The 21,707-nt window shown below is 39.4% G+C and overlaps 1 protein-coding gene across 2 annotated transcripts in view; it reads left to right on the forward strand.

Moving 5' to 3' along the window:
• cdh22 (cadherin 22) overlaps positions 1 to 21,707 on the forward strand; it is a 206,670-nt gene that overhangs the window by 59,313 nt on the left and 125,650 nt on the right. The window lies entirely within an intron of this gene.

Here is a 21,707-nt window from a genome sequence, read left to right on the forward strand (position 1 = left end):
TTCCGTCCGTCCGTCCATCCTTCCGTCCGTCCGTCCATCCATCCATCCATCCATCCATCCATCCATCCATCCATCCATCCAAAAGGTTATGCTTTTTTTTTTTTTGCTTTCTGGAAAACATTTTACAATAAGGTCCTTACTAATGTTAACAAATGGAACCTTTCCTTTCCTTTCCTTTCCTTTCCTTTCCTTTCCTTTCCTTTCCTTTCCTTTCCTTTCCTTTCCTTTCCTTTCCTTTCCTTTCCTTTCCTTTCCTTTCCTTTCCTTTCCTTTCCTTTCCTTTCCTTTCCTTTCCTTTCCTTTCCTTTCCTTTCCTTCCCTCATCTCATATAAAGATTAAAACTGGACAAATCTCATGTTGTAAGAGAGAAATATTAGTTAAGACACTGTATATATTTGTTATCACTGTGGTTAATGGTGTATAAGGGGCTTTCACACTGGAGGAATGTTTTCATAGTTCCTATAACTATTGGTGGAAGTACACGCTTTTTTTTTTTGACTGAATCCCAGTTGGCATTACCCATGACTCGGTTATCTGTTCTTACAGTATGTGGGATTAGGATTAGTCTGACCCAAATCTGAGTGTGTTGAAGGTGCCCGGACAAGTAGATTTTTTAGGTATAAATCCATGCAAGCTGTTTGAGTTACTTTGAGCAATTACCCACAATGCTTTGTGCTACAGAAGATGGGTTTGTGATGGTTTCTAGCTATAACAAATAAAAAGGCTTGACTATACATTAGATACAGTTTTATAATGTGGCACACTGCATGTCCCAATACTGGCGTACTGTCTTACATACTCAAAAGTATGTGCTTTCCCATTATAAGTGATGTATGCACTTTTAGTGCACAGTAAAATACATGATTTTTAGGATCATATTCATCATATTTTTCATTGAATCCGTCATGTTGTAAGATCTGGCTGTAGAAGCCGAGTATTGATTTTCTAACACATTCATAGCCTTTTGTTTTCTCTCACTTTTTGTGAAATTGATGGCCTCTGCCATATCTATATTTCAAGAGGTTTCAAAGGACCAAGTGAGACAACACTGAGTAAACCAAACATTTTTGCAGGATTTATTTACCAGGGTTTGGAGAGATATACAGGCACCCGAGTCCGATTTGGGAAAACCTCAAGGTGAAAGTAAGTTAGTTTTCATGATTACTCTGCACTTGTTTATGAGGGCTGGAAAACACTGTTGCTGTGAAGTATTTCCCAGCCGATTTCCTTTCAAACCGGTTTGTCTTGCCCAGCTGTGGCTGTGAATTTCATTCCAGGCAATGTTAATTCTCGCAGGAACCTTTTCAGAGCATTGAAATTTGCCAGGGATCTGGAGACAGCAAAGGGATTTTTAATGAACAGCTTTTATTGATCAGTGGACAAAACAGCTGTTAATTACACCAGAGCCAGCATTTAATTGGCGCTATGAAATAGGGCCATCATGTGTCGGTCTAAAGCCACGTGAAAAATGGAGCAGGTTTGATGGAGTTCTGCGGTGATGGAGGATGAGCCGTTTTTCAGAATTGTCTCGGGATTTTAATATTAGGTATTTGAATAGAATTGCTGCACATGATGTTGAATTGAAATGAAGGAAGGTCAGTTAAAACAGTTTGCTTAAAGGGATAGTTCACTTTGAAATAAATTTTTGGTATGTTTTAGCTTACCTCAAGGGCATCCAAGATGTAGGTGTCTTTTTTTCCGCAGTAGTTTCAATTTTGATATTTTTAGGTCAAACCGTTCTTGTCTGTCAGTCATATAATGCAGGTCTATGGTCACGGTCTCAAAACACAAGCACAGAGTCCAAATTAAAACAATTCCCCGTCGTCCAAATTAAACAATTCCCCATCGTAAGTACACATTGATGGCCTAAGACACGAAACGAGCGGTTTGTGTGAGAAAACGAACAGTATTTATATCGTTTTTACCTCTTATACGCAGCCATGTCCAAGTGATCTGATCTGACGTGTACGCAGACTGGTGCATAGATATATATACACTAGATGTCGCCTTGTCTACGGCAGTTCATTGGAACGAATGTCTTTAAGGCGACATCTAGTGTATATATCTATGCACCAGTCTGCGCACACGTCAGATCAGATCACTTGGACATGTCTGCGTATAAGAGGTAAAAACGATATAAATACTGTTCGTTTTCTCACACAAACCGCTCGTTTCGTGTCTTAGGCCATCAATGTGTACTTACGATGGGGAATTGTTTAATTTGGACGACGGGGAATTGTTTTAATTTGGACTCTGTGCTTGTGTTTTGAGACCGTGACCATAGACCTGCATTATATGACTGACAGACAAGAACGGTTTGACCTAAAAATATCAAAATTGAAACTACTGCGGAAAAAAAGACACCTACATCTTGGATGCCCTTGAGGTAAGCTAAAACATACCAAAAATTTATTTCAAAGTGAACTATCCCTTTAAGAATTTTACATTGGATATTTTATTTATGATATTTGCATGGTCCATGTTTGCATATGATGAATTTGACCTGGTAACACTTTAGTTTAGGGTCCAATTCTCACTATTAACTAGTTGCTTATCATCATGCATATTACTAAGATATTGGCTGTTTATTAGTAGGCTACTTATAAAGCACATATTAATGCCTTATTCTGCATGAACATATTCGACATCCCTTAATCCACCCAATCCCTAAACTTAACAACTTACTAACTATAATTAATAAGCAGTATTTAGGAGTTTATTGAGGCAAAAGTCGTAGTGAGAATTGAACCCTAAACTAATTGGTATGTAATTGTGTCTTGTTTTCCAGTAAAAATATTATAAAAAAGCTTAAAACAAGAGAAATCTACTGTATTTGAGAAGTAATAGTTTCAGGGAATACATCTCATTTGCAACTGAATAAAACAAGTTTAGTGTTTATTTTATTTTATTTTATTTTATTTTATTTATTCTTTTAAAAAAGTGTCTTATTTGTATGTATAAGAGTTTTAATATCCAATTTTAATCATCGAGTAAATACTGTATGTCTTGTTTTAAAGATGTTTCGATATTTTTTACTGGAAAACAAGAAAAAAAATGCTGCTTTAGTTTATAGAAATGTATTTTTCATTCAATATTAAAAACATCTAATATTTGATTTATGCCAGTACCGTATCCCATATTCTTTGCGAGTTTGCATATGATAACGTTTATAAGTAATTCCAAATGAAATGTGCAACTACAAAAACAGCAGCTACATGACTTCTTTTCAATCCAATTTAATTTGACTAATTTTAATTTCAAATTCAGGAACAGAACTGGAATTTAGAAGAACTGAATGGAACACAACTCTTGTTTTGCATTTCCCACGTTGCTTTCTAATTCTTTTTTTTTCGTTTTTTTTTCGTGTGACTTGTTGGTTTTATGACACGTGTAATTGAAGGCGACAAACGTTGTTAACGAGCCTCAGGTCTGGTGCAACATACTGACCGCAGCAGGAGATCTGCACCACATCTGGAGACACAGCGCTCTGGTTTATCTGATCTGGTGTTTGCCTTTAATTTGTGATTGTCATTCATCTGTCTGCGGGCTCCACAGCTGACTCAGCGGGGGGGAATCTGTCTCTCTCAAGCGCCAGCACACAGACAGGCCTTTCTCTTTATTTACTTTCGATGCTTCACACTCCCAGACCGGCAGTGCGCTGCAGCTGAAAGGACGATAACACTGATTAAATGTAATCAAAATGAACGCTGTGACGGTTCCTTTCGGACATCTGTAAACTCTCAGGGATCTTGATGGAAATGCAAACATAATTTGAAGCTTGAACTGTATTAATCTCACATGCACAAGAATGATGAGAACAGGCAATATGCAATGCGTCATCTGGCGTGGCGCTAAAATTTATATTCATCCCAAACTCGCCTGTTCTGAAGTGTCTAGCTTTGTTGCGTAATGGCTCAAACCCTACTGAGTGTTAATGGCCCAGAAGAATATTGGTTTTTACACTTTTATGCGGCGCGTCAGGCGTATCGTACATCACTGCACTGAAATTTATATCAACAATAAAGAGGAGATGTGTGCCTAACAAATGATAGAAGTCACTCTCGAGGAGATTTGTGTGAAGAGCCTCCGGGCTGCTGTCGTCTCCAAATGGAGCAAAGTTCTTTAGACTTGATGTGTGATGAATGTCTAAATGAGCCGTCATGTAGTCATTTTACTGATTTATGGAAGGCATAATCGTCTGTTATGTGTGATTTTGTGGATGTATTTATTTAGCTTTGCATGATTTGATCATATTACTGTGACAATGGAAGGGGGAATCCATCTAAACGGATATGGAAGTGATTTGAGAGCATAATCATATTCTCATGTCTGTACAGGCTAATAAGGAAACATTATTTTGGTGACATTTTCCAATGCACCACCATGGCCTTATACATTATGTGATTTACACTACCATTCAAAAGTTTGTGGTCAGTCATTAAATAATAATAAAAAAATAAAAAATAAAAAATTGGCAAGGATTTATGAAAATGATCAAAAGTGACACTAAATACATTTATAATGTTACAAAAGATTTCAATGTGAGATAAATATTGTTCCTGAAAAACAAACTATGAAGCAGCACAACTGTTCTCAACACTGATAATAATCATAAATGTTTCTTGAGCATCAAATCAGCATATTAGAATGATTTCTGACGGATCATGTGTGTAATGATTTGGTTATGGTGGTAAGACAGCATTCAGCAGAGAGAGTGAGAATCCAAACGCAGTTTATTAACAATTATAATCCAAGGTCATAGTCCATACCAGGCAGAGGGTCAAGCACATGAGGGTCATCACACATATAAATTAACACAAATACAATCCACTGAGGCAGATGGGAACAAGAATTCCAAAACTAGGGAACAAGAAACCAGGAACTGCTCATAATGCGGACAGATAGTGTGACCCAACCAACCACCCAACCCAGGAACTGCTCATAATGCGGACAGAGAGTGTGACCCAACCAACCACCCAACCAACCACCAAACCACCCACCCACCCAACCAACCACCCAACCACCCACCCACCCAACAAACCACCCAACAAACCACCCACCCACCCAACCAACCACCCAACCAACCAACCAACCAACCAACCAACCAACCAACCAACCAACCAACCACCCACTCAACCAACCACCCAACCAACCAACCACCCACTCAACCAACCACCCAACCACCCACCCAACAAACCACCCAACAAACCACCCACCCAACAAACCACCCACCCAACTACCCAGCCAACTACCCACCCAACCACCCAACCAACCAACCACCCACTCAACCACCCACCCAACCACCCACCCAACCACTCAACCACTCACCCACTCACCCAACCACCCAACCAACCACCCAACCAACCACCCAAACACCCAACCACCCAACCAACCAACCAACCAACCAACCAACCAACCAACCAACCAACCAACCAACCAACCAACCAACCAACCAACCAACCAACCAGCCAACAAACCACCAATCCAACTACCCACCCAACCAACCAACCAACCAACCAACCAACCAACCAACCAACCACCCAACCAACTACCCACCCACCCAACCAACCACCCACCCAACTACCCACCCACCCAACTACCCACCCAACCACCCAACTACCCACCCAACCAACCAACCAACCAACCAACCAACCAACCAACCAACCAACCAACCAACCAACCAACCAACCACCCAACCACCCAACCACCCAACCACCCAACCAACCACCAACCCACACAATACAGCAACAGAACAGTCAAGACAGGGTTTGCCTAATGCTTTTGTCAATTACATAATTTCGTTCGGGAAAGCTTGTTCTTCTGACTGCTTGCTAATGAAAATAATCCGTCAAGCTTTCATCCTAAAGGTTAGATTTGGGACTAACCCGAGGTGCTGCGGCTTAAATTATCCCAATTCTTCATCCTGTGTTAGCATCTAATCTGAGGAAGGCCTCATTAACCGCCTCATGTTTACCCTCACATTTCCAGAGGAATCAGAAGACATTAGCAGAGACAGTCCCTGTGCTAAGAGTAATTACCAGGCCTATAACACACACCTGTAATTCCTGTCGTCTGCTGCCAAGCGGCGTTTTGTGTATTCACATCACATCTCTTACAATCTGCCAGACTCGCCTTCGCAGCAGAAATATGCCAGGACTAAACTGTATCCGTTTAAAGTGTAGCAGAACTATCGTGTGCTGCTTTAGCCTGAGGGATTATTCTAGGACTTTCCAAGCTACACAGGAGAAAAGGGGACAGAACACGGACGGTTTATCTTTTCAACAAGTGATCAGAGGAAGGACGTGCTTAACCTTCAGAAAATATCGGGAGGTCAAGTTGGAAACTGTATAACAATTTTACATTTATGTTATCCACTTTATTTTTTTAACTCTTTCCCCGCCAAGTTGTCAGCCTTGTCAGTATTTTTGATCATTTTCACAAAATTTTCATGGCCCCCAGAATATTTTGTTGTAAGAATACATGAACATACAATATATCAAAAGAAACAACTGAGAGAGAAAACAATTAATCTAGCTTCATGCATCTTTTTTTATTTTTTTTATCAACACTTTATATGTCAGTAAGTTTCATAAAAAACAACATGTTGAACAAAAATCTGGAGAAAAGCGTGTTTTTGGTAAAGACTTTGTCCGACTGGGATTCAGAACGCTGATCAAAACATAGACCAAGTGTATCAAGTCCATCAACACCCACAAAAATGTAAATTCGTCATCTCTTCATTGACATTTCATTCGGTAACGTTAGGCAGTTTTGATTTTATATGCTGTTTAATGTCTGATGATCGCGTTACATGAGCGTAAGCAATGCTTCTATTGCTTGTTTCTGCTTCTTATTTGCTTGCTTTTGGATCTGGATATTCTGTCCTATTTCAGAAGATGCATAATAGCGCCCCCTACAGTATAACAGTAAGAACATGGATTGCCGGAAGATTCCATCAATGGCAGGGAAAGTGTTAACATACAGTAAGAGCGGACACGGTCATTTGTAAATTTAATGCTTCCATCGCCATCCACTTCCAGTGATTTTTAGCTGTACAAAACAGCTTACTTCCGCGTTGAAAAATAATGTGGTTGCAAATAAGTGTTGCAGTTTTTGTGACCCTGTTACCTAAATTTGGGATGTGTCTGAATGTGTCTGGTTTCAGATTGGGCCTGAATTAACTGACCACTCATTAGGGACTCACTATTTTGGGTCCATATGTTGGGTGAAACGTGTTCTTATTTTTAAATGGCTTTGCCAACTAACTCTCATTAGAGTATTAGTTGACTGTTAGGTTAAAGGGGTGATGAACTGAGAAATAAAATTTTCCTTGAGCTTTTGACATATTAGAGGTCATCATACTATAAGAATATCCTGTAAGTTTCAGAACTGAAAACTTCCTTGTTAGTCCAATAAAAGCTTCTATTGACACCAGGCACAGCGAACGACAGGATCTGTGACATCAAAGGGTATCAAACCCTGCCTCCACAGAAGAAGATCAACGCCTACTTCAACACTTCCTGTTTAGCCCCGCCCACCGATTCGCGCATTACATGAAACTCATTATAATGTGCAAAACTGTTATCCAATCATAGCAGTGGGCGTTTACTTCCAAGTCTTCAATGCGGCACGCCCATAAAAACCGAGCGTTTCAGGAGCTAGGCTCAAAACCAGGGTAGAAAATAGACTATTACTTATTCATTTGTTTTTTAATGTAAAAACCAATCGAACGTCATAAGTTGACCTCAGACAACAATATAAAAATTTAAAAAGCCAGTTCATGACCCATTTAAGGTTCGGGTTAGTAGAATAAGTTGACATTTAGTTGCAAAGTTACTACGTCTGTTGCATCAAAATGAAGTGTTAGCAGATATTAAGCAGTCTACTAATGGTGCTTTTCCACTGCATGGTACGGCTCGGTTCGGCTCGGTACGGTTCGATTTGGCGCGGAACGGTTCGGCTCGCTTCGCTTTTCCACTGCGTGGTACGACTCGACTCGGTACGGCACGGTTCGGTTCGCTTTAGCTCGGTTGCTTTTCCACTGCAGTTAGTTCCGCTTCAAAGTGGGTGGGACTGATCGTTATAGTTGCCGTCTCTACTGCCATGACATCATCATATTAAATGCGAATTTTTCATTCCGTGTTTCCCCATCCGCTCCTCGGCAACCAACGAGAGGAACATCTGCACCTCGTCCACTGACCACGATTCAGCCATTTCTTTTTTTAAGTTTATACTTTTTTTTTAAAGCAAATACTTTTAAAACAGGTGCTACAGTGTTGGCTGTTGTCTACTGGCTATTTAAATCTGGCGGGTTTAGTGTCTCGTGTCGTAAATAAAATGACGCTGGTAGTGATGATTCTGTCTGACCAATCAGTGATCTGCAGTGTTTTCACGTCACATAGTATCGGTACGGTACGCTTGGAACCTCAACAGAGGTGGTACCATTTAAAGCGAGCCGTAACGTACCGTACCATGCAGTGGAAATGAGCCATAAGTGAGCCGTACCGAACCGAGCCATACCGTACCATGCAGTGGAAAAGCGCCAAAGCGTGCCGTACCGAACCGAGCCGTACCGTACCATGCAGTGGAAAATACTCTAATGACTGCTAGTTGACATGTAGTTTCAGAGTTACTTATAGTTAGTAGAATATCTAAAGTGGACTATTGAAATAAAGTGTTATTTTATTTATTTAATAATAAAATGTAAATAATTAATGGGATATTCCTACTTCTGGAAAGTGCTAAACCTTCTCAATTCGGTTCTCCTCTCTCACAGAAATGTAAGAATTCAGTTTAGGTCATTTACAGTCACGGCTGTGAAAAAAAGAAACGCTTAAGTGATGTTTTGAGAAAGGTGTTTATTATTTTAGGTTGTGTTAATTAGACCTGCGGTAATAGCATTTTAATAAGTCAATGTGCCAGGTAAAACACTAGATAAACTCTGGCAACATCATGCGTGGCAACATTTTGACTCTTGCCAAAATTAATAAATAAAAAACTAAATAAATAGAGCAGAAATGTGGAATTGGTATTTTTGTGAGAGCACATCTATGAATTTTTCCTTAAAAGCATGTTTGGTATTTGATCTGTAAAGTTGTCTGGAAGAGCTAGTGGATGAATTGCTGGTTAAATGTCATTCCTGCAGGTGGATTCTTCTGGATGTAAAAAGCAGTTCTCTATGCGTATTATGCTAACATTACAGTGTTTACTGGCCATGACAGGAGTTCAGGTACTTAATATTGCACAGTCAAGGTCAGTAAATTACTTTATAATACTAGTCTCACGTTAGCATGTAAAAGTCAGTGTGCATCTTAATGTTTATGGGTGCATTTTTTCCTTTGAAATTTCAATTTACATTATTCCACAAATATTGTAACTATGACTCAAATATATAGTTTATGCCAAAAAAATATTGTCAGTATTTATTCTTTTCAATGTTGCTCTTATTTGGAATTCTGTCATTTAAACATACTGTATATATATTTGGAATTCTGTCATTTTCTTCATGGAGCCGAAAGGACAATTTTTATGAATATTCTCACAAATGACAGCATAAAAAAATCTCCACAACAAGTACGAGAACAGACCAAAATAAAGCCTGTCATTATTTGGAAAGAGCTGCAAAAAGATTTGCAGAACATCATGTTTTGTGTTCCACAGTAGAAGAAAGTTGAGGATGAGTAAATTATTTTTTTTCAAAGGTTATTTCTTTAAAAAGGGACCTAGTTTGCAGCCAAACGAAATGGATCTGAACACACTTTAAAGCATGTGGCCATTATAAATAAGACATGAAAAGAGGGACTTTTTAATTTAAAGGAGTAAGGAACTCTTGTTTGCTTTGGTGTGTAACTTCAGCGGCACTCGGGCAGCAGCTCTAATGAGAACAGCAGTCGAGAACACACTGCTCTCATTGCAGCATGATAGATGGTCAGCGCTGCAGTGCTGTGTATGTGAGCGCATATAAACCAATATCCTCCTCTCTCTCTCTCTCTCTCTCTCTCTCTCTCTCTCTCTCTCTCTCTCTCTCTCTCTCTCTCTCTCTCTCTCTCTCTCTCTCTCTCTCTCTCTCTCTCTCTCTCTCTCTCTCTCTCCCCAGTGGGGACTCTGCTGCAGGTTTGGACACATCATTACAAACAATGATTTGTTTTATTTTGCAGCGTGTGATCTAGTGCTGCCTTGCATCTGGTGCTGTGTGTATCCACATCGGCACACTCAGATCTATGGAATATTCACTCCGGAACAAACGGGAGCCACAGAACTGGGAAGTATTGTGCTATTAAGGCAGCGACAGCACGGCATGACACTATTATTTGAGCGTATCATAAACATTTTATGCTACAATGCTGAAATCATCAGTGCTTCTCAACTGGGTTTCCTTCAACTTTTCGTCAACAGTTGCTTCCAAAAATATTTACTGCACAAAAGTAAACAACAATGTCCTTAAAAGCAAAATACTATTATTGTTAGTTATGTTATTATATTTATTATTATTGTTTATTAAGCCAATAATTCACTAACACATCATCATCAACATCGACACAAACCGTATTTATCTTCACTTCAAGTGAACATGTATTTAATTTAGTTGTGGGTCATAGTGTATTTTTGTTCATGGTTTTTGAGGATGAGGGCGTCACATACCCTGGTCATGTTAAAGGAACACACCAACTTTTGGGGACTTTAGCTTATTCACCGTATCCCCCAGAGTTAGATAAGTCCATACATACCCTTCTCATCTCCGTGCGTGCCGTAACTCTGTCTGACACACCCACCGCTAGCCTAGCTTAGCACAAAGACTGGAGGTAAACGGCTCCAGCTAGCATACTGCTCCCAATAAGTGACAAAATAACGGCAGCATTTTCCTATTTACATGTTGTGAGTTGTATAGTCACAGCGTGTACAAATACACATGAGACACAGCCCTCTTCTAACCGTATACATACTGGGAACTATATTCTCAGAAGGCGAAGCACTGCTACTTGGGCGGAGGGATTTGCTCGCAGCGCCTGAGAAGCCCCGTGGTGAGGAGCAGAGAGTTCGCTCAGAGTTGGAGTAAATCACTCCGCCCAAGTAGCAGTGTTTCGCCCTCTGAGAATATAGTTCCCAGTATGTATACGGTCTCAACAAATCTCAACATGTAAATAGGAAAATGTTGGCGTTATTTTGTCACTTATTGGGAGCAGTATGCTAGCTGGAGCCGTTTACCTCCAGTCTTTGTGCTAAGCTAGGCTAGCTGTGGGTGCGTCAGACAGAGTTACGGCACGCACGGAGATGAGAAGGGTATGTATGGACTTATCTAACTCTGGGGGATACAGGGAATAAGCTAAAGTCCCAAAAATTCGGCGTGTTCCTTTAACATCTGTCTTTGTGTTCAGATGAATCTGAGCCAAATTACTGTGAAGTTTCATTGAACTCCCTTGACATCAACGACTAAATACATGTTTCTGTCAGTATTTTTCGGTTCCAAATACCAAATCGGCCACCTTAAGCACATCTGTTACTCTTTCAAGATGGTCTAAGAAGCCGGATTTTCCAGTAGGGATCATATTCTAGTCTTTCATGTGGCGTTGTGATGATATTCTGCTAAAATATTCAAGGCGTTATCGTGAACCGGCATCTTGTGTTTTCTTAAAGCCAAGAATGAGTTATGAAAAGAGACTTTCAATCTTTGAACCTGTAGTTTTTATTAACCGTGATTTCTAGCTAGGGAAATAGAACTATTAGCATTCATGAAATGATAAGAAATGAAATAACCTGACTGCATAAACGTAACGCTGAATGCATAGACATGTCCACTTGCATTATTTCAGCATCATTCAAAGTTTAAGCACAAATTTCCTCAGCGGTTGTTGGACAGAACTGATGTCCGTGCAGAAGTAAAGGTGAGTGTAGACATTGCTAATCTGTTGCTTTTAGTTCCCACCACGTAATCTTTAAGGCTCTGTTAATTGTTTGTGCTTGGCAATCTAACACACTCGTTAATGCGTTCAGATGCAAGATTGTAATACGGTGCTGAGCGCTTGTCGGTACGTGCCTGCGAAAGCGCGGGTGAGACCGGCCAACATAAATTAAATTAGGGCCCTTGCGAAATTTCCGAGCGTGCTGATTGGCTGTGGCTTTTGTTGTGTTGCGTCTGACCTTGACCTAGTGAAGATTAATGTAACAAGACAGGGTGACGGTGTTCTCATGCGGCACACAGACTGTGTACACACACCAAATCAGTGTGTAATGGACGAGGCAGGGGCGTCATAGCCGTGGAAAAGCACCATTCGGGCCGCTGTCAGCACATGTGGGGTTTATGGGCCCTGAAGGCATCGTTTCTGGCCACTGAATCTAGTAAAAGGCTAGTGGACTATAACATATACAGCCAAATATTAAAGCTTTGTTGATTTTGGCCATATGCTTTTTCTTTGTTTGGGAGCTTACATTGAAACGATGTTTGTGTGGTTGAATCTCAGAAAAAAAAAATTGAATGGTTTTAATGGTCCTTAAAATGTAATTAAATATGACCTGGTCATGTTTTGTGACATTTAGGTGTTTTTAAGGCAGCTAATTAAAGGCCTGGTTTCACAGACAGGGCTTAGATTAATCATTAAGCCAGGATTAGGCCTTTAAGTAGCTTTTGTAAATGTGCCTTAGAAACAAACATTACTGGTGTGCATCTGGAGACAAAACAATGGCACTGACATAGTTTAAGATATATCAGTACAGCTCAAACATGCATTTAGACCGGGACTAGACTAAAGCCTTGTCGGTGAAACCGGGGGAAAGTGTTCAGTCTGAATGTAAGAATTATAATTAATTCAGTTTGCTTGTCACTTATGAATCAGCACTTCTTTCTATCCATTAGTGCTGTGGCTGCGTCATAGTAGCATATTCAGTATATCTGGTATTTGTTATCTATTGCCATTATGAAAGCTGTTTTGCTTTGTTAAGCCTTTTATTCGTCTAACAATAAGTGTTTGAATAGCAGTGGAAGTATAGCTTGCTTGGCTTTGCCAGTACCGAACACTTATTTTTATTTCCCATTGTCTCTATTTCAACCTCTCCTGAGTTACAATTACAGCATCTGCCCTAGTTCCAGTTTTGCCTGATGCTTCTCCCCAAACTTTGTGAGGATAAGGCTTTTACGGTCATTTCCATAGCAGCCTGTAAGGGCCCTTCATAGCCGGACCCTTCCTTCAGCCCTCCTGTGACCCCATCAGTTCCTGCTTTCACATGCTCCTGCTTCTAGACTCCGCCGGTTTGATTGACGTCTGAACAAGCCCAGATGGGAAGACAGTTGCTTAGTTGGGAGAACTTGGAGGATTTTTTTGGACAGCTGTGGGCAAATGAAACAGGTTTTAAGTGGTGGTTTGAGTCCTGTGCAGTTTATTAAACTGTTGTTTGCCAAGCTAGTCGATGTGAGGGCATGCAATCGCAAATCATTTTGCAATCAATCAATCATGTGGTGTATTTCCAAGTGAAAAAAATATTGAATCAGAATCCATCCATCCATCCATCCATCCATCCATCCATCCATCCATCCATCCATCCATCCATCCATCCATCCATCCATCCATCCATCCATCCATCCATCCATCCATCCATCCATCCATCCATCCATCCATCCATCCATCCATCCATCCATCCATCCGACTTACATTGTGTTTAAGATACGCAGTATATCAGTCCATGCATTCCCTGTGAATCGAACCCATGATCTTGGCCTTGGTTAATGGCATGCTCTACTTTTTAAGCTATTGTCAATACATTTCCCCTGCTCTCTAGATCACTGCAGTGCCAATTGATTTTGCAGTAAAATCAGAGAATGAGATCAAATCACAAAGTTTATTTTGTTGTTTGTAGAAATTCCCTCTCTCTCTGCATTCAATCTTCTGTCTCATTCCAGTCTCTCTGTATGTCTGCTATACTCTATACACTGGAGATCATTTATTATATATTCAAAGCCGCTCTATCCCTCCATCTTCTCTCTGACATCACTAACTGCTCAACAAAGGACCTAATGAAGCAGAGGAGAAGGAATGTTTGCCCGGTAATTAAGAAGAATGAAAAGAGGCGACACAGAGGTTTTGTAATTGTCCTTTACTCTATGAGGTCCACTTTAAGGTTCTTCTCTCCTTTTCACCCACTTCTTGCCCCATTACTTCATGCATGTACTGTAATTAATGTGAGATGAGCGCCGCTGTGAATGTCAAGTTGGTGCTGTGGCCACTCTTTTTGCTGTCATAGATAGCAGCGTTTGTTAGCGCTTTTTGTAAAAACCTTTCCACAGGCTTTGCAACAAACTATCATATCTGCCGTTTTGACGGAATTTGTTGCATGCTTGTTTGTGTTGAGGGACAGATGAAAGGTCCTATTGACAAAGGGACGTGCGACCCTTCGTATGAAATTAATTATTTTTGGATGAGCCTATTCAGAGTAATTCCATCAGATAGCTGTTGAGATGTCGAGAAATGTCGCTCTATTCAAATGGCAACAAATTACTTTGTTCTGCTCAACAATGCCCTGTTTTTCTTGAAGAGATTGCTTTCGGGAAGCTGTTTTTATTGGTTCCCAAAGGAAGGGAAACCTTTGTGAGCAATCATTATTATTTGCAGTTGATCTCCAAAAGCATTTTTTTTCTCCTTCTTTCAGTGTTGTACATCCAAAAGTCAGCGTGAAATTGACCCTTTTAATGTTCTTTCTGGTGTGTGTTATTCCAAAAACAGTATTTTCTTTTCAGATTATGTCACAAATCCCTGATTCTGGTATGTAAATCAATTCCTGATTAATAAAATCAAGCAATACATGACCCCCCCCCCCCCCCCCCCCATTTTAGTATCATTAAGATACTATTATTTTGAATATGTTTTTTATTTGTTTACTATGTTTAAAATGTAATGTTAGTTAAAGTTTTAGTAAGTTTTATACGATTGCGGAAGATCCATGTGTGTTAGATATATGTCCGGGACACTAAAGACCCAGAAATGTAAAAAAAAAAAAATATATATATATATATATATATATATATATATATATATATATATATTAGGGCTGTCAAAGTTAACGCGTTAATAACGCGTTAACGCAAAATCATATTAACGGCACTAATTTTTTTAACGCGCGATTAACGCAGCGCGTATTTTCTGTTTGACCCGTGGCCCAACCTCTAGTTGGAGAAATCGAGATACACTGTGTTGCCAACTTAGCGACATTGCAGACCCCTTTAGCGATTTTTTCCCTTCAACAAAGCGCCCAAACCTTATTTAGTTTCTGAGAATCTACCGGTACCGCCGGTACTGCTCTCTCAGCACGCGCGCGCACCTCTCGCTCTCTCTCTCTCTCTCTCTCTCTGCGTCTCGCACGGAGGAGCAGCGCTTTAATTCAGTTAAGCACAGATATTATGTTGCTTCACAAATTTTACAAGTATAGCCGAAATCAGAGCACAGATATTATCTTTATCTTATGTGAATTTGATTTCACCAGACGACGGCTCGATTATCAGAATTGTTGTGCAGATTAACTTAACATCTTGGAAGGGAGAGCTGGTTGTGTCTTAATGGGTCGCGTTTCAGTCACCATTTCAAATTCATTCCGTTGTTTCACAACAGAAACAGTAAAATATACCAATGAAAACAGTTTTATTGAGAATTTAGCTTCATCAAAATGGGCACAGAGAGAGACAAACTACAATGTAATAATAAATAGTAAATGTACATTTAGCATTTTCAGAAGAGCTGCCCTGTCATGCAAAAATCTAAACATGTTTGTGTTAGTAAATTGCTCAGTGCAAAGAAAGAGAAGTAAGGGTAACCTGGCATTTTTTTGTTCTTTCTACATGTGTCTAATAGACATGAACAAGTTATTTGAAAAACATCTATGACCTTTGAAACATGTCTCGTCCTTATGCTCTATATTGACTATGGTTTCAATAATAAACATACATTTGCATAAAGCATCTATATTTATCCATTCCCATGTTGATTAGAGTATTACAAACTTGAAAAGTATTAATTTAAGGTACATTTAGAATAAAAATAAAAAAAGTGTGATTAAATGTGATTAATCGCGAGTTAACTCATGACAATCATGCGATTAATCGCGATTAAAAATTTTAATCGATTGACAGCCCTAATATATATATATATATATATATATTTGCGAAACATTCATGCATTTAAGCGTTAAAATGCTGTGAAAATAGCTTATTAATGCACTGTGAACTAACATGAACAAACAATGAACAATTGTATTTTTATTACCTAACATTAACAAAGGTGAATAAATGCTGAAATATGTATTGCTCATCATAGTTAGTTCATGTTAACTAATGCATTAACTAATTTTAATAATGAGATCTTATTGTTAAGTGTTACCAAATTATAAATCATTGTGAATCTTTTAGAATGACTCAAACAAATCTTCTTGAATCAGAGTTCATTGAAATGGACAGCTTGAACTGATTCACAGAAATGATTCAAACTCTAACAACGATTTGTGCAACTGAAGTTTAAATCAGAACTAAACAATGTCAGTCTCTGAAAGTCACAAAACTAATCAGATGACACGTTCTTTAGGGCAAATGATTGGCCGAATTATAAATAAATAATAGTTTTAAAACCATTGTGAAATCATATAACGTGTCAGCAAAATCATCAAAGATATATTGTGAGTATTGTAGATGGATCCCCATTTCCCGTTCACTTGAAGCAAGTCTCTGAAAGTGAACAGGATCCAATGCTCTGCAGAATCACAAACACAGACACACGGACGCATCCCATGATGCACCAGTCCGTCTCAGTATGTAGTTCACACACACAGGGACACACAAACCACGCTACACACTTCAGCGCATCCCATGATGCACCAGTCCGTCTCAGCATGTAGATCACACACACACACACAAGGACACACAAACCACGCTACACACTTCAGCTCTCCAAATCACAGTCCTGAACATTGAGAGCCGCACGACCTGCTGCTACAATGACAGAGTAATCTCCGCACACAGTAGCTCCTCCGCGCCGAGTGCGCCGGGCTGTTATTACTTTGACCACTGTCATTAGACCTGTACGGTACTATTATTACCTTCATAAACAGCATTAAAGCCACACAGGCATCATTAGGCCACCCTCTGTGCGCTCGAATGGCCCCTCCAGAGCAGCAGATTTGAATTCTGCCAGAGCCTGATATCGTGAGCGATGTGCTGTTGGGAAATCACGTTAGCAGGCTTGCGCCGGGTCGCGATGTGCTTTCATTTGCAAGAAATGAGAATGGAATGAAATGCATGTTGCCTACCAGAAAACATCAGTTCACACTGAAAGACGCGATACGGTATCATGCTTTTCGCTGCTCGCGTCTGTGTCAGTCTATCAATAATTCCAGCCTTACTTCTTGCATGAACGTATGTAGGTTTGTAACAAATTACGCATAATGCCATGCAGCCTATGATCTTCATTAACTGCCCTTATACAACATTTACTCCGCCCTCAAACACTGTAGTATCTGAGACTGGAAGAGTTTGGTTCGTGTTGTTCATGTCGAGAAGACACTGTTTTCTGCTGCCAAAACAATCCACATTAATGCAGTTTTAAAGGATGGAATTGATACGGTAAAACCGAATACATCGTTACTGTTCGCATCACTGTGTGTCAGTGCTGAGGAAGATCCGGCGCTGAAATTCAGATATTATAATGGCCATTTTGTTTCCGACACGCACTGTAAGCCGTCGACCAATCACAACAGACTGAACCATCTGACCAATCAGAGCAGAGCAGGCTCTCGTAAAGGATGGGGATTAGAGAGATCGGATCCTTGATCTACTGTTTTAGACACTGAGAGAAATGAGCTGATAATGCAGTGGATATTATGAGGAAACTAGTGGTTTTTGACCTTGGATTCATGTAAACCTATTGTAGGAGACTCCAAAACTAAATTAGGAACCTTTAAAATAGCATAATAGTAATAGCATAATATTTCTTTACTTATTTTTTTAATTCATGCTAACTTGAATGTGAAAGCCAGGTGGTAAAAATGTCTTTTAAGTGCCACTGAAAATGCAAATCGAATGCCAAATGGCAAGTCGTAGGTAAATACGTATGCAAAGGAATGGATTTAATTAAATCCGCTTTATATACATTTAGTGCAAATGTACTTTTTTTTAATTTTATTATATCTTACATCTTGCATTAATCTAATTGGTATTAATCATGTTGCTGTTGTCCCTGCTCTCATAGTCTTCATCATCCTCACAGTAAGAGCACCCAGAGATGAGCAGAGGTTCTCTCTGGTGGTGTGTAGATAAATGATCTGCTGTGACGGATCTCTGGGAGACTGTGTGCTGCTTGTAAATGTATTGCCGGCCTGTCTTTATGTGCTTGGTGGTCACACGGGTCAATAAGACATCCAGTTTGTTCTTCTTCACTGGTGTTGCAGGTCAGGTGGGACGGCCTCCCGGTAATGCTAGATTTCTCCTCTCGCCATAATCTACACAGCAGGGAACATGTGTTTAAGAGTGTCTGACTCTCCCATCCTATATTTCAATTCAGCTTCACAATATGGTCACAATATGACCATGCCACGGGTCCAGCGATGTCAGATAGGCCTATACCTCACATGCACAACACCGCAGGATCTGCACTATGAATCAATGCAAGTATTGCATCATGTGTTTTATTATGTTGCTGTGCATATGTAATACCATAAATGAATATGCATTTGACTATATTTCAGTATCATGGTGCAATTGGATCTGATCGCTATACCATGGTACTAGTGACTAGTTTAAAGTTTACCGACACAAAGCTCCTAAAGCAACTGGATAGTGTGCCATTATTATTCAGTGTGGACGAGGCTTTACTTCTTCTGGGTATAATAGAGAGAGGACTCATTGTGTATTCAGGACAGCGTTAGTCTTTTATAGCAGTGTAGAATATGCTGAAATTTGCCCCATATTTTCTGTTTGTTGGGGGTGTTTTTGAATGGGTGGTTTTGCTCGTAAATTTGCTTTAAAGATATTTATCAGCTCCGCTCCTAATTTATGGGATTGTTTGCACAGTCATAGCCCGCTGAGAAAGTCAGCAAGGATAAAAAGGCGGCTGTGTGTGTTATTTAGACAAATAGATTGTGTATCTAGAGCAAGACACACATAGAAATCACATTCATTTGTATTCAAACGCCCCAGTCAAAACTGAAAAACGACCATCAATTATACGTTATGCATAATGTATTGAAGAGCACTTGTTGTGCTGCGTGTTTGTTGTCGAGCACATTGCAGCAGAAAGATGTGTTGTCTATCCGTTGTGTTTTCTTTTCTTTTATTATGCCACCCAGCTTTTCTCTCTCATCATAATTTCTTCTGCCTTGGTGCAGTTGTTAAATAGTTGACGAAAAATACCTTTGGGAAGTTGAGATCCTGCTGCTTCTTCTTTAAACAGCATTTTGCTAGTTCTTTTGTAATTATTATGCATGCAACTCATTTTACAGTAAATGAAAAACTGCATGGAATATTTCCAAAATTCATTTCTCACACCACGGGGCCATTTAAAATGAGCGTGAAGGCAAAAAGGTGATTAAAAAAAAGATGATTTTATGCATTCAACCTTAAATTTTGCTGTTGATGAAATAAACGAAGAGTCCATTATGCATCTGCTAGATTTAGTTGTAGTGCAGCATGATGTGTTGTCAGAACATTTGATTTGTATTTCAGTTAAGATGCAGATGTTTGCACAACTGTGTCATCATCATTCAGTTGCATCCGCAACCCCATCAAACTGGCTGTTTGCACTTTATGCATGAACAATTTGATGAAAACTAAATAAGCAAATGTTGCTTGTCTTTTGATGGTGGGTCTTGCTCTTTCTGCACTTTCATCGAGCTTTCTAATACGCCACCAAACGCCAATTTTCCCTCTTCTCCGGCTGATGTCCTTGTATATTTATTTTAATTTTCCTCTGTCAATAGGCTACATATTTTGCGCCTGAGGCGAAGGAAACCTCTGACTAGATTTTATTAGCCAATATTGTAATGACGACAAGAGTAATGGGCATGTCAGTCATCGGCGGAGAATAAGGGTGATGGCCTTCAATGAAATGCTTTTCATTCTGACAAAATATTCAGGCTACATGTGAGCGGATATGGCGTTTAGAGGTTGGTTAGTCAGTAGAGGATCACAAAAACTCACAAACATGTCAAAGTCACATTTCACTCGCTAATGCTACATTTATTTGATAAAAAATGCAGTAAAAACTTTTTCTATGTGGATATATCTTAAAATGTAATTTATTCCTGTGTTCAAAGCTGAATTATCAGCATCATTACTCCAGTTTTCAGTGTCACATGATCTTTCAGAAATCATGCTGATTTGCTTTTTTATTTCTTTTTATTATCAATGTTGAAAACATTGGTATTTGTGAGGAAACCATGATTGTTAATTTATTTGAAATATAATATATTTGAAATATAATGTATTTGAAATATTTATTTGATCCTTTTAATGCATCCTGGCTGAATAAACATATTCATTTCTTAAAAATAAAAAATAAAAATAAAAATCTTATGACCGTAAACTTCTGACCATTATAGACTGCATTATGGTAATGAGAAAAGGATTGGGATGCGCTTAACTATCATGCAATAAATGTCACAATGGTAAAAATCTCCTTAATACGATCCTTAGGCTTTTTACTTTGCAGTGAAATATGACCGGCATATTAGTTTTGGTGAGATTCACCCAAGCACGTCACGGCCATGTTTCAGATTTGTCATCGCCTCGAAAAGGTCATGAAAATGACAAATACACAATTGTCCAGATGTTTGGCGTGCACTCGACTGATGCTGCCATTTATAGTGCAGGAGATGTGTTTGGCTCTCCTGGCATCTGCACTGTTTTTTCCAATTTCAGCAAGCAGCCCTGGAGACGTGGAAGCTAAAGACTCCAATCTACATGATTTTTCCCATTACTCTGCGGCGCTAGGAGTCAGAGTAGGCTCACATTGTGCCCTGAGTGCTTGCTTGAGATGGAGGTGTGATAATGACTTCTCTGAGATTTTTGGACTTGTATAATATAATATCTGGACATTTTTGCTGCTCTCCCATTCCTCCAGGCTTTGTGTTGGGTTTCAGAGGTTGCCAGTTTTCTCTGTGTATCCCCAGAAGCCTTGTGAGAGATGGGCCGGGCCTGTCAAAATACATGTTTGTAGTGTCTGATAGTGTTTGATGGGAAATAAATAGCAACTAGGGACTCTTTAGGGCTCGCTAGCTGTTGATTTGTATAATGACAAGTGTGGCGAAGAGAGAGAAGTGCTTTGGAGAGGCCGTCAATCATGTGACTTCTTCAGGAGGGGAGTGGTTCAAAATAACAGCAACTTTTCACTATTCAATCAAGTCCAGATGCATTAAATCATCACCCGCCTGATTCAATATATTCATATCCCTGACATTGTTAACTATCAACCAAAAAAACTTTTTGTTTGAACACACACATATTTCAGAAGCCTTTGTGTTCAACTCAGTAATTGTAAAATCACTGTGTTGTTGTCCAGGGTTGTGCATCATTCAGAATTATCTGAGAAAATGTTTCTTTTTGCATTTGAATTGAAATTTCATTGTTGGTAACAAACAGAAACTAGAATTGAAAATTGAATGTTTGATTAAAATGAATTGAAAATAAAAGAAATTCAATAAGTATAGTTAGTCGGGACAAACTTTGGATGTTGAAAGTTTA

The sequence above is a fragment of the Leuciscus leuciscus genome (genome assembly GCF_965113295.1).
Source record: "Leuciscus leuciscus genome assembly, chromosome: 14".
Taxonomy (NCBI): domain Eukaryota; kingdom Metazoa; phylum Chordata; class Actinopteri; order Cypriniformes; family Leuciscidae; genus Leuciscus; species Leuciscus leuciscus.